Source organism: Crocuta crocuta, unplaced genomic scaffold, assembly GCF_008692635.1.
Source record: "Crocuta crocuta isolate KB4526 unplaced genomic scaffold, BGI_CrCroc_1.0 scaffold366, whole genome shotgun sequence".
Lineage (NCBI taxonomy): Eukaryota > Metazoa > Chordata > Mammalia > Carnivora > Hyaenidae > Crocuta > Crocuta crocuta.
The window spans coordinates 1-15229 of NW_027526906.1; the positions used below are offsets into that span (position 1 = coordinate 1).

At 41.2% G+C, this 15229-nt stretch overlaps 1 long non-coding RNA gene across 1 annotated transcript; it reads right to left on the reverse strand.

The window, feature by feature from the left end:
- Positions 1-2973: 2973 nt before the first annotated feature.
- On the reverse strand, positions 2974-8712 carry LOC144240253 (uncharacterized). Its single transcript, XR_013338504.1, has 3 exons — positions 8324-8712; positions 8105-8238; positions 2974-4019 (listed from the first exon to the last, which is right to left on the reverse strand). It is a non-coding gene; the product is annotated as an uncharacterized LOC144240253 (long non-coding RNA).
- Positions 8713-15229: the final 6517 nt, after the last annotated feature.

Below are 15229 nucleotides of genomic sequence, written 5' to 3' on the forward strand. Positions count from 1 at the left end.
TCCACGCTGACCACGGAACCTGCTTGGGATTCTCTCTCTCCTGGTTTCTGCCCCTCCGCTGTTTGTGCCCACACACTCTCTCTCTCTCTAAATTAAGTAAACAGTCAAGTAAATAAATAAATAACTGTTATGACCAGCCCCCTTCCCCCCCAAAAAAGAAAGAAAGAAAGAAAGAATGAAAGCAAGGAAGCAAGCAAGCAAGCAAGAAAAAAGAATCATTAGGAAGTCTGGTTCTACTACTTATTAGCAGTCTTATTTCAGGCTTCCCACATAATCCCTCTGAGCCTCCAATTTTCTTATTTGTAAAATCAGGATGATAATAATGCCACTTTTAGAATGTTTTCAAACTCAAATGACATAAAAGATATGGAAGAAGTTTTCAACACTCTAAAGTACTATAAAGTATTCAGAATTGTGAGAGCTTCTGTTATGATTTGCGTTTTTCAGTTGGCATTGACTCAGAATGTCAAGTTTCCTTGCCCTTCTAACCTTTTTGTTAAAGAGTTAATCATCTATAAGCAAGCATTTTTTGTACTTGGGGTAAGTGCCATTTGAAATACATCAACCTGGGACGCCTGCGTGGCTCAGTCGGTTAAGTGTCTGACTCTTGATTTCAACTGAGGTCATGATCTCACGGTTCATGAGATTGAGCCCCACATCAGGCTGTATGCTGACAGTGCGGAGCCTACTTGGCATTCTCTCTCACCCTCTCTCTCTCTGCCCCTCTAACTTGTGCGCCCATGCTTTCTCTCCAAATAAATAAACATTTTAAAAACTAATCAATAATATCGTCAACCTGAATTTTTCCTAATAATGAGACATAGCTAATTCAAAACTTGGATTGGNCTAGGTAAATTGATCAAATCTCGATCTCTTGTCTCCACCCCTCGCCTGAGCACTAGAATTCCCTCCACCTACATATCCCGACACGAATTTAAAATTTAACATGTCCAAAAGCTAGCTCATTATTTTATCTGACACCCTACCTGCCTCCCCCCTTCCTCTATGGTGTTACTCACAAGAACATACACCTATTTTCCAAGAAATCTGAGTCCTGCTACATACCTTCCTTCTTCTTGCTACCCACCACTCTCAAACTGGCAGCCAAATCCCATCAGTTATCCACATGAAATGTCTCACAAATAGATTCCTTCATCTTCCTCCTGATTGCCACTGCAGTCAGGCTCCCACCATACTTCATCAAACTGCTAAAAATTAAAGAACTATCCCCCTAAATTAAAAACTGGACCAGTACATACAGCTCCCTGCTCAAAAACTTTCCGTGGTTCCCACTGTCTGTAGGCTGAATCCCAAAGTCCTTATCATACTGCCTACAGACCCTTACAATTTAATTGCTACCAACCATTTTTGTCTTACTTCCCTGCACTCACCTCCACACTCGTATGTCTTGGCCACACAAAGTACCTGTTACTCCCTTAACAGGCTTGGCTCTTTATTCCTGAATTATTCTCACTGTTGTTGAAATATCTCCCACAGCTTCTCTGCCATCAAAGCCCAATCATCCTTTAAGACCTCCTGGTATATGTCTTCTCCCTAAGCCTTCCGGAGCAATGTTAGGCATGCTCTCCTCTGGGCCCCCCTACATTTCACCCAGTTCTCATCAATCCTGCTTTCATAGCATTTCATCAGGTTGCAATATTTGCTGATATATTTATCTCCCATGATAAATTCTGAGCCATTCAAAGCAAGAAGCACGTCTTGGTAATCAGTAAGAATCAGTGTGTAATGTTTAATTGATTACCTACCTAATGAGTGACAAAGACTCGTAGCCCCAAAGATAAATGGTAGACAGTATTGTTCTTGTGAATTCAATCAATGAGATATATTTAATTCTGAAATTTCTTAAGTCTTGTAAAAAAATGTATTATAAGTCTAAACTACTTTTTTGGACTCTACTGTGAGATCCAAGATGTTTTTGTAAAAAAAAAAAAAGTTGGCTTTCTTGTCACTTTATTTGGTAGGTTTTTGGTGAATTAGTAGAAGCCTTCTGTCATAAAACTCTAGGTCAAAGTAACTGAAAAGTCCATCAAATCTACCATACAGATCATATGCATAATGAATTCTAAGTATAATTTGTTGGTATTTGGTACCAACAAGTCTGTCATGTTGTGGTGGGAAGTTACTCAGAAAATTAACATCAGGGAAGTGAACATAAAGGGCAGTTTTAGCGTTTCACCCGATGACATTGGGGGGTGGACTGTATCTCTTTATCCACACAGGAGTGCAATGCAAGAGGGGATGATAAGGAAGGTCAAAAGGAACACGGTCCAGAAATCGGGAAGGACATCTCCAAAGGCCTCTAAGTAACCAGGGAAGGGGTCACCAAGTCCGCACACCACAGCTGGAAGGTAAGTAAGCATCCTCTGTCAGGCACCGTGCCCCTTTTGCTTATCACTATATCTCAAGTGCTTGGAACAAGACCTAACACATAGTGGCTCTCCGTAAGTATTTGTAGAAGGAAGAAAGGCAGGAAAGGGGAAGGAGGGAGGGAGAAAGCAAAGGAGGAAGATTTTAGGGTGTGAGAGGTGCATAGAAGGTATTCATTAAGTCTTTATGGAATTATTAACCTTCTCACTCCTGACTTTTAAGAATGTACATCATATATGATAGATCACACATTTGTGATCTTTTTTATAGNAGTACTGCTATCCAAAAAAATACAAAAAGAATTAAACCTTAAGTATTGAATGATGTTTACAGTCTCTTAGAGCTCAGGTTACATTATGATGTCAGTTTTCATATAAGTATAAAATGTAAAATATTGATCCAGAACATCAGATCTGTACCTCCATTACCATTCAAAGGCTCTGAGGACTAAGAAAACTTATACGCGTGCCACTGGTACTTTTAATCTATAGTTAAGATTCCTCTTGTCGTATACTGTGGGAAATTAGAAATTTTAATCATTTACCTTCAGAAAGAGGGAATTTAAAATGCCATAAGTATCTCTCTTTTCTCATTCGTTTTTTAGGTTTTGTCTCTCGCTTAAAATCAGACAATGCAGCATCAAAGGCATCTGCTGCAGTGTAGTGATCTTGGCTGATGGGTAGAAGCAAATGCTTTTGGCTCTCAAACGAGGCTTCGGGCTCCCCAAAAATATCACACCTCAAGGGTGACAAACTCAAATGTCTACCGGCGCTATGAAAGAATGCAAGGGAGTGAAGGTAGCCAGCCAGAGAGTGCACTGGCTTGAACGTACACACCCCATCCAAAGGAAGAGACCCTTGTTGACTCAGCCACGCGGCATCAGGCAGCAACGGAAAACTGGTGGTGTTAAATCTGCTTGCTGATGTTTCAAGAAAAGAGAGAAACAACTGCAAAAGTGTATACAAACTCTCCAACTCTCAGTTGGTGATGACTACTTCAAATCATCAGACCAAACAACAGAAGTTCGAAGGATGCATTCAGCCCGTGGGTTGTCATAATGGGACCTGTGAGGAGGATATAAAAGTCCCACAAGTTCCCAGCTCCCTCCAAAGTCCCCAGATCTCTGTCCAGTTCCGTGGCGTCCAAACTCAGGGCTGGGCAAAGTTTCTCATGTTTGGCAAGGGGAATTCAGTCCCAGATAATCTTGTATTGCAATTAAAACCCATTCCCTGCAAGGAAGCATGGCAGGAAGCATTACATCCTTCTATAGCTACACCAGAAACTATCAGGTCACAGATCCACAGGTTTCATCTAGTGCCTCTACAGGCTGGTCAGCGATCTGCTTGCTATCACTAGAGAAAACTTTTACAGACTCATTACCTAAGACTAAAATCCATGTTTGTTAAATCTGCTATCTGTAAGTCATAAGTGTGAGCATACAAAATCACAGGACAGAAAGTTAAATCGGATGGCTCTAAAGTCTGCTCTCTTGCTCCCAGCAAAATTATACAAGACTAAGGAAGAAAGATCCTTTGGCCTCTTGCGTTAAGCGTGAAGTATAAATCTTGCCTTGTGTAGGGATAGCTGTTGTAGCACATAGTCTGATACATAGCCCCAGATAGATCCGACTTCTGAAATTCAAAGGAAAGAAAAAATAATTTACATAAGCACTCATGTGATAGTATCCAGCAGTAATAAATAAATAAGTAAATATGCGCTGCAGAACCAAAGGATAGTAATTCCTAATTAATGTTCAGTTAATAGAGAATAAGGTCATTCCCCAAAGTGAATTTTTCTAACTAAAGCTTACCCTTTTACATTCCAAAAATATACTTAAAGATAATGATAACAATAAACTTTGAATAAAGTCTTTCTAGGATAAAGAGAACTCTGTCTCAAATTTCCTTTTATTCTTTATAGAAGTGTGAGGAGTTCCTTATATCCTATAAAGAGAGTTAGTGAAGTATAATCAAGCCTTTTTTTTTTAGTTCTTATTTAAATTCCAGTTAGTTAACATAAAGCATAATAGTACTTTCTGGTGTATACTTTAGCGACACAACACTTCCATTCAACACCTGGGGCTCATCACAAGTGTGCTCCTTAATCTCCATCACTTATTTAACCGTAGTCTTTTTTTCTTAATGACGGATTCAAAAAGTATTTATTGAGTGTCTACTCTGTGCCCTCTGATTAATATAAAACTTTATCTTTTCTACTTTATTTTAATTTTTTAATGTTTATATATGTGTCAGAGAGAGGATGCACAAGAGAGAAAGAGCATCGTAAGCAGGCTCTAGGTTCTGAGAGGTCAGCACAGGTGCTGAAACGGGGTTCAAACCCTGAAAGGGAACCGTGAGATCATGACCTGAGCCGAGGTCAGACACTCAACCGACTGAGCCACCCAGGCCACATATTTTACTTTAAATATTTATTTATTTATTTTGAGAGAGAGCACACATGTGAGTGGGGGAGGGGAGGGAGGGACACACAGGGAGGGGAGAGAGAGAGAGAGAGAGAGAGAGAGAGAGAGAGAGAATCCCCAGCAGGCTCCACATTCAGCACATAGCCTGACACAGGGCTTGATCCCACAAAAAGTCACAACCTGACCTGGAACCAAGAGTGGGTGGCCCAGTCGACTGAGACACAACCCAGGCGCCCCTAAACCTTCATTCGGATGCCATTCTATAACATAAAAACAAAGCTACCTGCCACTAAGGCATAAAAGGCTACTCTCTGCATTACATGGACCTATACTTCTGTCTTTGTTTAATTCTTTGTTGGGGACCGGGGTCGGGGGTGGGGGTCTTATAGAGATTGCGTGTGTGTATCGTCCTTCTCCACAGCCCTGCCCAGATGATAAAGTCCATGACAGCAGAGACCTACGTTGCTTTGTGCACTGAATCCTTGTGTACTATCCACAGAGAGTAGCATGTAGTAGTCGTAGTCTTCAATACTTTTTAAATGCCTTATGCTCATATAACATCATTACTTAACACATTTTAGATTTTAAATTGACATTCAGTTTGGCACATATTAGTTTCAGATATACAACAAAAACTGTTTGATAGTTGTATATATTGCTAAATGATCACCATATTTTTGCTTGATTCTTGACTTGCTTTTCATTCTCATTTGTTACTGCTAGACTACCAGCTGTCACCTCTCTCTACTGCTAGTGCTCTGCAGATGCCGTGCCTAATCCTAATTTACTGCTTCAGGTCTGCTTTGTTTCTGCTTTCCACAAGTATACTAATATTATGTCTAAAATAATATTTTTAAAGTTTAATTATTTTGAGAGAGAGACAGGTAGAGAGAGAGGGATAGACACAATCCCAAGCAGGCTCCACACTGTCAGCGTAGAGCCCGACACAGGGCTCGGTCTCACAAACTGTGAGATCATAACCTGAGCTGAGATCAAGAGTTGATCACTGAACCAACTGAGCCACCCAGGAAGCCCTCAAATAATAATTGTTAACAGAGGACCTTTGGCTAGGGACCCAAGGGGCTTAATTTGAATAGTGCATAGACTTCTTACTATCTACTTTGAATGATCACAGAGAAGTCTTTCTGTTTTTCTTGTTCTGAGCTGTGTTCCAAAAAGAAACTGTGGTAGAAAAACAAGTAGATGCCAGTAACTAGGGTTAAATATGTGATATGAAGATATAGTCTAGGTATAACTAATATTTAGTAATACCAAAAATTCTGTGTTGACATGTCCACTCCAAACCTCATCAGACATTATGCATTGAAAACCGTGGTTTCAAACACAGTGCAAGAATACTGCATTTTACATATAATCATTATTAAAAAGAAGTGTCCACTATGCAAATTGTAGAATAATATATGCTTGAGATAGATATTAATACCAAATATAAAAGATAAGTTCCCTGACTTTGTAAGACATCTTTTAACACACACACACACACACACACACACACATACACACAATTTAAAAAATGTATACTTATTTTTGAGAGAGAGAGAGAGTAGTTTCTTTAGACTCCCAGAATTTCTCCCCTTTGTAAGGTTCTGGACCTGTGTATCCAACTGCCTATTTGGATATCTCACAGAGACACTTCACTTGCTCAACATCAGGATCTTCCTTCCCTTAAACCTTGCCCCGAACCCAGGGTTTCAGTCTCAATGACTGCCACTCTCATCTATTCAGTTACATAAGCCAGGAGCTCATTTCTCATCCTTGAGACTTCCTTTCTCTCTCACCCTCCATGGCCAGCGCACCACCGCAAGCTCTAAATAGCCTGTCAGGCTGTCTCCATCTCTCCATTTCTACCACTATAAACTTAGACCAAGCTCCCATTCAGTCTCACTTCAGTTACTGTTATAGGTGTTCTTGAGCCTCCAATTCATTCCCCACTTTACAACCAGAGCCATCTTTTCAAAACACAAAGGTGATCAAGTCATGAGGGCTCCTCCCTCATCTCCATGCTAAAACACTCAATGGCTTTCCATCAGGCTTAAAATGAAGGCCACAATCCTTGATAGGATTTACAAAGCTCTGACCACCTGACCCTTCCCTTTCTCTTCATCCTCCTTTAGAAGACTCTGTCTTCTGTGCTTACAGAGCAGTCATATGGACTTTCTTTCAATTCCTCAGTCACACCATCCTCCCTCTCATCAATGTCCCCTTGTTATTCCCTCTGTCAAGAACCCTGTCATCTCCCCTCCCTTGCCTACTCCACTGATCCATTTCACCTATTTAAGTGCAACTCATTCTTCACCTCTCAGCTCAAGTCTTCTTGGCTTCAACACATCTTGACACACATTCCCATCCTCAACCACAGTGAAAGTTCCCAGTGTACCATGCACCTCCTCCTCGGTATCACTAACTGAAAATATTATGTATTTCTGTGATTACTTGGTTACTGTGTATCTCTTCCACACTAGACTATGGAAATGCCAAGGTTTTTGCTCACCACCACTTCTCTAGTGTCTAACACAGTAGGTTCTTAAAATCGCTTGAATGAGTAAATTACATCGAAGTTTGTCAATAAGGCAAATATTTTTACTCCTTAAAACCATGGTACTTAATGCTTATTTTATAATTATTTGGACAGGAAAAAATAGGAGTGATGCAGGATAAAGAGATGAGGCATCTACTCGTATTTATTTTGTCTCCTAAGTCATGTGGTTAAAGTACGGGCAACGTCCCTAGGTTACAATGACTTGATAGTAGCAAAGTTGCCATTTCTGGAGCACCTTTCTTCTCAAGGGCTCCCATCGCTTCCAGACAGATCTCAGTGTCACTCTAGGGTGGCTCTTCTACGAAAACGTGCTTTTGATCGAGCCTGGTAAGTATTCTATGAAAAGCTGCCAGGCCTTCTTGCAAACACTCAGTTCCTGTTAGGATCATCTCACTTTCTTAACACAACCCCCCAAATATCAGGGGCAACAAAAGTATCCACGTCATTGCATGAAGTTTGAGAAGGACCCATTTGGGGTGGTTGTGTTTAGCTAACATTTAAGGAGCACTTCCTTTGTGCTAGTCCCCAAGCTCACACATCATCACCTTTAATCAGACCCTCAGCTGGTCCCTTTCCCTCATTAACACAATCAATAAAGAAATTCTATGGGCATGCAGTGGGAGCCTGCCGTGATAACTAGCTGTGGCCAAGATAACCTGGCCACTCCAGAGGATGGGCAAGGGGGTTTTCAGCCCCCCCACAAGCAGGTGAAGCTTCAGCCCCACGTCGCTTACCCGCCGTGGTCAGCCCCTTCAATGCAGGCAGCACCTGCTTGCTCATGTCCTGCACCGCAGGGATGAGGGTTTCAAACATGCTCATGTTCACTTGGCTGGGTGCTGAGTCCTCCACGGGTCTTTCGTCCTCCTTCCTATGGAATTTGCGCAAAAGTCACTTTCCCAACCTCCAAGAGCCTCTTCTCGGAGCTTAGGATAGATCTTAAAAATAAACATTACCAAATCTCGATTTGTGTTTTCCTCTGCTAAACCTCCTCCACTTCCTCACGCTGTCCCTTCCCTCCCTGTGCCGTCTGCGAGTGGCTCCCACCGCAGGAACACCAAGAGCTGCGCTGGACCAGTATGGAAAACTCCAAGCGCGCGGGTCCACTGAGTAAGAGCGTGCTGCACCACCAAGAGGTAACCGGGACTGAGGGTGGGTAGGGCAGCCGCAGGGAGGGCGTGGTGCGTTGCTAGGACGTAACAAAGGCTTGCTGCGTCACTAAGGGGTCAACCTATGGCCTGGGCCCCGCCTCCTCTAATGGGTCGACCAAGTCACCAAGATGATTCTGAAGCTGCCAACAGAGAGGCTGGGCAGTGACTTAACTGTTATCTTAACTTTGTGTTCTCCTTCCCCTCTTACCCTGGGCAGCGAAGAGAATCGGTCGCTTTGGTAACCACCTGGGACCAACTTGAGAAAACCTTTTAAAAACCCTAGAAATGGACATTTGAGTCTGTGGATCGGTGTGACATTGAGCTGGAATTTGTTTCCTATACACTGCACGAATGTCAGCCTGCAGAATTGTGCTAATACCCTCCCCTCTGCTGATAATTTTCCCAAAGTGAACACACATGTAAACCCCACCCAGGCCAAGAAATAGAATCTTGTATCCATCCCTTACTCCTCACTTAATATTAGGAAAGTTACCCTACCTCCCTGAGATTCTCTGTGGAAACTTGAGAGTTAATACGACAAAGTCACACGAAGAGTTTCGCCAAAGTGTGTTCTGCAGCATACTGACTTTCTATGGCATAAATAAGAAGCAGAAACAAGAATGGAGGGAGGGAGAAGAAAGGAAGGAAAAGAATGGAAAAAAGAAAGAAAGAAAGAGAGAGGCAGAAAAGAGAAAAAAGAAAGAAAGAGGGAGAGGGAGGGATAAAGAGAAAGTGGAAGAGGTAGGAAGGAAGCAAGGAAGGAAGGAAGAAAGAGAGGAGAGGAGCATGGACGGGAGGAAGAATAGGAAGGAAAGCAGAAGAGAGGAAGGGAGGAGAGAAGGAAGAAAGAAGGTAGGAAGCAGAGCCTGCTTGGGATTCTCTCTCTCTCCCTCTTTCTCTGCCCTTCCCCTGATCAAGCACACGCGCTCTCTCTCTCCCTCTCTAAATGAATAAACTGAAAAAAAAAAAAAAAAAGGATCTAAAACCAAGAAGCGTTGGAAAGTCAAAGTGTACTTTAAAAATTCACAATCAATGGGCAAATCTACTCTAGAAATACCTTCGTAGGAAGGCACCATGTTAGAGAGCCACAGAGCGTCTCTTGGTTTATAGACCTAAGAGAGACAGTCTTTCCTCCAGCTTGGGATCAGATCACTTTCTTCTGATCATGTAATGAAGCAATTGGCTTATGATTAAAAAAGTACTCTTGTCTGAGAAATTCAACCAAATAATGAGACTGCACTCAACATTGAGAGGCTTACACTATGACAGGTACTTAGGAACTGAGACAGACTAAAAATACACCGGATACATATCTTCAATCCTTACTTCAGGGCTTCTGAAGAAGTGGACTTCCTTGGCTTTCTACCACATTAAGTTAGCTAAGATGGAACTGCATTTCCCAGGACACCCTTCCCTGTATGATCCTAGGCTTCTATACTAGGGTTAGTAAAAGGAGAAATTTGTGCGAGGTTTGAAAGGCAGAAGTAAAGCAGAAAACATTTTTATGCTCTAAAAGTCAGTGTAGAGCCAGGCGCTCATCTGCTGGCTCCCCGTGTAGAGGAGGGCCAACAGCCTGGCTGCAGCTCTCTGGCTCCCACCAGATCTCCTCCGTTAGCTCTCCTGAACCCTACACTAAGTGCATGTTCAACGGTGTGGCCATAGGCACCACCTTATTCTATAGATCACATACATCACTAAAGGTTCGATACAGTGACAGACAAATGCAAGTCCCAATCTGTATTCACAGGTTCTAGTTTGTCCTCATGGGTTCCAGCTTGTCCTTAACAATCCTAATCTGTGTTTACTCCCCCCATTTCATGACCATCTCTCCTCTCCGATTGGTGTCCTTGCTGACTTCAGGCCGAACACTAGACATAGACTGCTTCACCAGCCTCTGCGATTCTGTAAGGGCTAATGACCATAACAATCCACATTCTTCATCATTCAGAGGGCTTCGACTTCTCTAACTAAATCCTAAGTGCTACAGGGCCAGTTGTTAAAACTGAAATGTTTCAATGTAGATTCCAGGAAAACCTTGGTTTGTGAGTATAATTCATTCTGGAAACATGCTTGTAATCCAAATTGCTTGTATATCAAAGTGAATTTCAAGAACCATTGACTCAGTAGTGATCATGGGACACCCCGTGTCACGTACCACTTGTATGGCAAGACATTGCTTATCAAGTTACAATTTTTAATTTTTAATTTTTGATGTTTATTTATTTTTAGGGAGAGAAGCAGAGACACAGAGTCCGAAGCAGGCTCCAGGTTCTGAGGTGTCAGCACAGAGCCCAACAGCGGGCTCGAACCCACGAACCACAAGATCAATGACCTGAGCCAAAGTCAGACGCTTCACTGAGACACCTAGGTGTCCCTATCAAGTTAAAATTTCTTAGAAATGTTTGCTCATCTTGAGGAACACTCGCAGAACGAGTTACCCACAATCCAAGGTTTTATTGTATTCTCCTTCAGCTTTACTTAGATTTGACATCGTATAAATTAAGGGCTTGAGTACTGCAACTCTATTATACAGACATGTTACCTATTATGTTAGAAGGATGAAGACAATGTAATGGGAGTAAGAGAAGAGGAACATTACTTAAAACTATAGGATTTGTCTGAATGCAAGCAAAGAGATTTGGGGGTTATCTGGAAGATGCATGTGTTTCCTGAAGGCCTTGGAATCAGATGACGACCTAATCACTCACAGAGTATTCTATTCTCCCTATTTCATTACACGGCATAAAGGATCCATATGTCAGATGGCAACTGAAATCATAACAATTTCTGAGGGAGATGAAGGAAATCTACCAAATTATTAAACAGATGAGCACTGGCCATGAGAAGGCTGGCCACAGGATGATTAACGTCACTGACAGCGACAGCTGTTTATCAACTGTGACAGGTGACATGGCAAAGAGCCAAGACAGTTGAAAGAAAGGTGAATTTGTGTGACAAATGGGAATATTTTGAGCCTAAGCTATGAAAGGACCAACCAAGAAAGAAACACAGCAAACCTGTCAGACTATTTAAAAACAAGTCAAGTAATAGCACACGGTCACCATTCTGCCTGGACTATCAACAGGATAAAAGTCAGACAATAGGACTTTCTCATGCTTAATAGATGTGACTCAATAAATACTAAATATGGTAAGAATACTCACATATATAATAGTATCTGTTTGTGAACAGAAAGTTTATTTGCTGTAATCAGCTGACCTGCCCCTCTTATATAAACCTTTTTTAACTTTTTTCTATTTCACATGTGCTAAGATGACAGATTTGGCATTAAAACCTGAGTTAACAGCTAATGTTAGCATAATTTGTATGGCTGAAAAAAATATACTTCTGAGCTTCATTGTTCATGGATAAAAATAGGAATAATGATAACAAATACTATGAAAAGAAATTCCCATATTTTATTTTATTTCTGAAGTTTATTTATGTTGAGAGAAAGTGCATGAGTAGGGGAAGGGCAGAGAGAGGAGGAGAGAAACCCAGCAGGCTCTGCACTGTCAGTGCAGAGCCCGATGTGGGACTCGGATCCATGAACCATGAGATCATGATTTGAGCAGAAATCAGGAGTCAGACGCGTAACTGACTGAGACACCCAGGTGCCCTAATTACATAGTTCTTTTTTAAAAAGAAGTATTGATTTATCTTGAGAGAGAGAGAGAGAGAGAGAGCAAGCAAGAGGGGGAGCGAGGCAGAGAGGGAGTGAGAGAATCCCATGCAGGCTCCATACTTTCAGTGCAGAGCCCCATGTGGGGCATGACATGAGCCAAAATCAAGAGTCAGACGCTTAAGCGACTGAGCCACCCAGGTGCCCCCAATTCCCATATGTGAAAAGAAGCAATGGGAAAAATGAAAATGAGAAAGATGTTTTGGCTTCCAAAAATTCTAAACTTACAGTTACTTGTCCAATTTCACCGTTATATTATGTCATTCTCCACAGGCAAAACAAAACGTATATTCTGCAAAGGAATATTATTCTTTAAATGAAGAACACAGTTCAATAAACAAATCCTGGACAGAACTGAAATGTAGATGACTTTAAACAATGTGTGTTAAGTAGGTTAGCCAGCTCACCTCCCACAGTACACAAAGATTAATTTAAAATGGATTTTAGAACTAAATCTAGAAGGAAAAGGTATTAAGCTTCCAAAATAAAATACAAGAGAGAAATCGTGTGATCTTCAGGTTAAGTAAATATTTCTTAGGACATGAAAAAGCAACACTTATAGAAGCTCAATAGGTGATAAATGGGACTTCATATAATTTGAGAGTTTTTCTTCAAAAAAAAAACCATTAGGAAANTTCACATGTGCTAAGATGACAGATTTGGCATTAAAACCTGAGTTAACAGCTAATGTTAGCATAATTTGTATGGCTGAAAAAAATATACTTCTGAGCTTCATTGTTCATGGATAAAAATAGGAATAATGATAACAAATACTATGAAAAGAAATTCCCATATTTTATTTTATTTCTGAAGTTTATTTATGTTGAGAGAAAGTGCATGAGTAGGGGAAGGGCAGAGAGAGGAGGAGAGAAACCCAGCAGGCTCTGCACTGTCAGTGCAGAGCCCGATGTGGGACTCGGATCCATGAACCATGAGATCATGATTTGAGCAGAAATCAGGAGTCAGACGCGTAACTGACTGAGACACCCAGGTGCCCTAATTACATAGTTCTTTTTTAAAAAGAAGTATTGATTTATCTTGAGAGAGAGAGAGAGAGAGAGCAAGCAAGAGGGGGAGCGAGGCAGAGAGGGAGTGAGAGAATCCCATGCAGGCTCCATACTTTCAGTGCAGAGCCCCATGTGGGGCATGACATGAGCCAAAATCAAGAGTCAGACGCTTAAGCGACTGAGCCACCCAGGTGCCCCCAATTCCCATATGTGAAAAGAAGCAATGGGAAAAATGAAAATGAGAAAGATGTTTTGGCTTCCAAAAATTCTAAACTTACAGTTACTTGTCCAATTTCACCGTTATATTATGTCATTCTCCACAGGCAAAACAAAACGTATATTCTGCAAAGGAATATTATTCTTTAAATGAAGAACACAGTTCAATAAACAAATCCTGGACAGAACTGAAATGTAGATGACTTTAAACAATGTGTGTTAAGTAGGTTAGCCAGCTCACCTCCCACAGTACACAAAGATTAATTTAAAATGGATTTTAGAACTAAATCTAGAAGGAAAAGGTATTAAGCTTCCAAAATAAAATACAAGAGAGAAATCGTGTGATCTTCAGGTTAAGTAAATATTTCTTAGGACATAAAAAGCAACACTTATAGAAGCTCAATAGGTGATAAATGGGACTTCATATAATTTGAGAGTTTTTCTTCAAAAAAAAAACCATTAGGAAATGAAAAAGAAAGACACAGGACAGGAAAAATATTCACATTACAAACATCTGGCAACTGACATACAGAATATACTTTTTCCCCTTCAGTTTTTATTTAAACCCCAGTTAGTTAGCATACAGTGTAATATGAGTTTCAGATATAGAATTTAGTGATTCAACACTTCCATAGAACCCCTGGTGCTCATCATGACAAGTACCCTCTTGAATCCCCATTACCTACTTAACATATCCCCCAGCCACCTCCCCTCTAGTAACCATCGGTTTGTTCCCTATCCTTGAAACNGTTTTTAAGGAACAACCCCAGAGTTCTGAGGAAGCAAGCTTCAATAAATAATTCCCAAGTATACTAAAACATTAAGAAGTGACCAGAGAATTTTACAGGAGTCTGGAAACAACTGCCACAATTCATGAACTTAACATTACCCAAATTGAAACGCAGATAGAAAAATGGATAAAAAGACCCTAAGAAATGTGTTCCTGTGGAGCTCACTTGGTTAAGCTTCTGACTTCAGCTCAGGTCCTGATCTCATGACTCATGAGTTCAAGCCCAGCATTAGGCTCTCTGTTCTCAGTGCAAGCACACTTCAGATCCTCTGTCTCCCTCTCTCTGCCCCTCGCTTGCTCATACTCTCTCTCTGTCTCTCTCTCCCCTTCTGTCTTTCAAAAATAAATAAACATTAAAAACAAAGCACCTAAGAGAGTAAGAGACATGTGAGACAAATGAAGTTCTATGAATAGAGAGCAGAAAAAATAAGAAAGGTAGAGTCATTTGAGAAATGATGGCTGAGAAGTTACCAAGCTGATGAACAATATTAATCATAGATTCAAGATTAGTGATCCCTTACAGAAATGCTGAGGCATAGGAGCACATGTACCCCAATGTTCATAGCAGCACTCTCCACAATAGCTAAAACATGGAAAGAGCCGAAGTGTCCATCAACAGATGAATGGATCAAGAAGATGTGGTTTATCTATACCATGGAATACTACATGGCAATGAGAAACAATGAAATCTGGCCACGTGTAGCAACATGGATGGACCTTGAGCGTGTTATGCTGAGCGAAATAAGTCAGGCAGAGAAGGACAAATATCATATGTTTGCACGTATAGGAGGATTAGGAGGAACTTGACGGAGGAACAAGGGGGAGAAGAAGGGCGGAAATGGTAGGGGAAAGGGAGAGAGGCAAACCATGAGAGACTCTTGAATGCTGACAAAAACTGAGGACTGATGGATGTGGGGGGGAGGGGGGGATGGGCATGGAGGAGGGCACTTTGGGGATGAGCACTAGATGTTATATGGAAACCAACTTCACAATAAACTATTTGTAAAAAAAAAAAA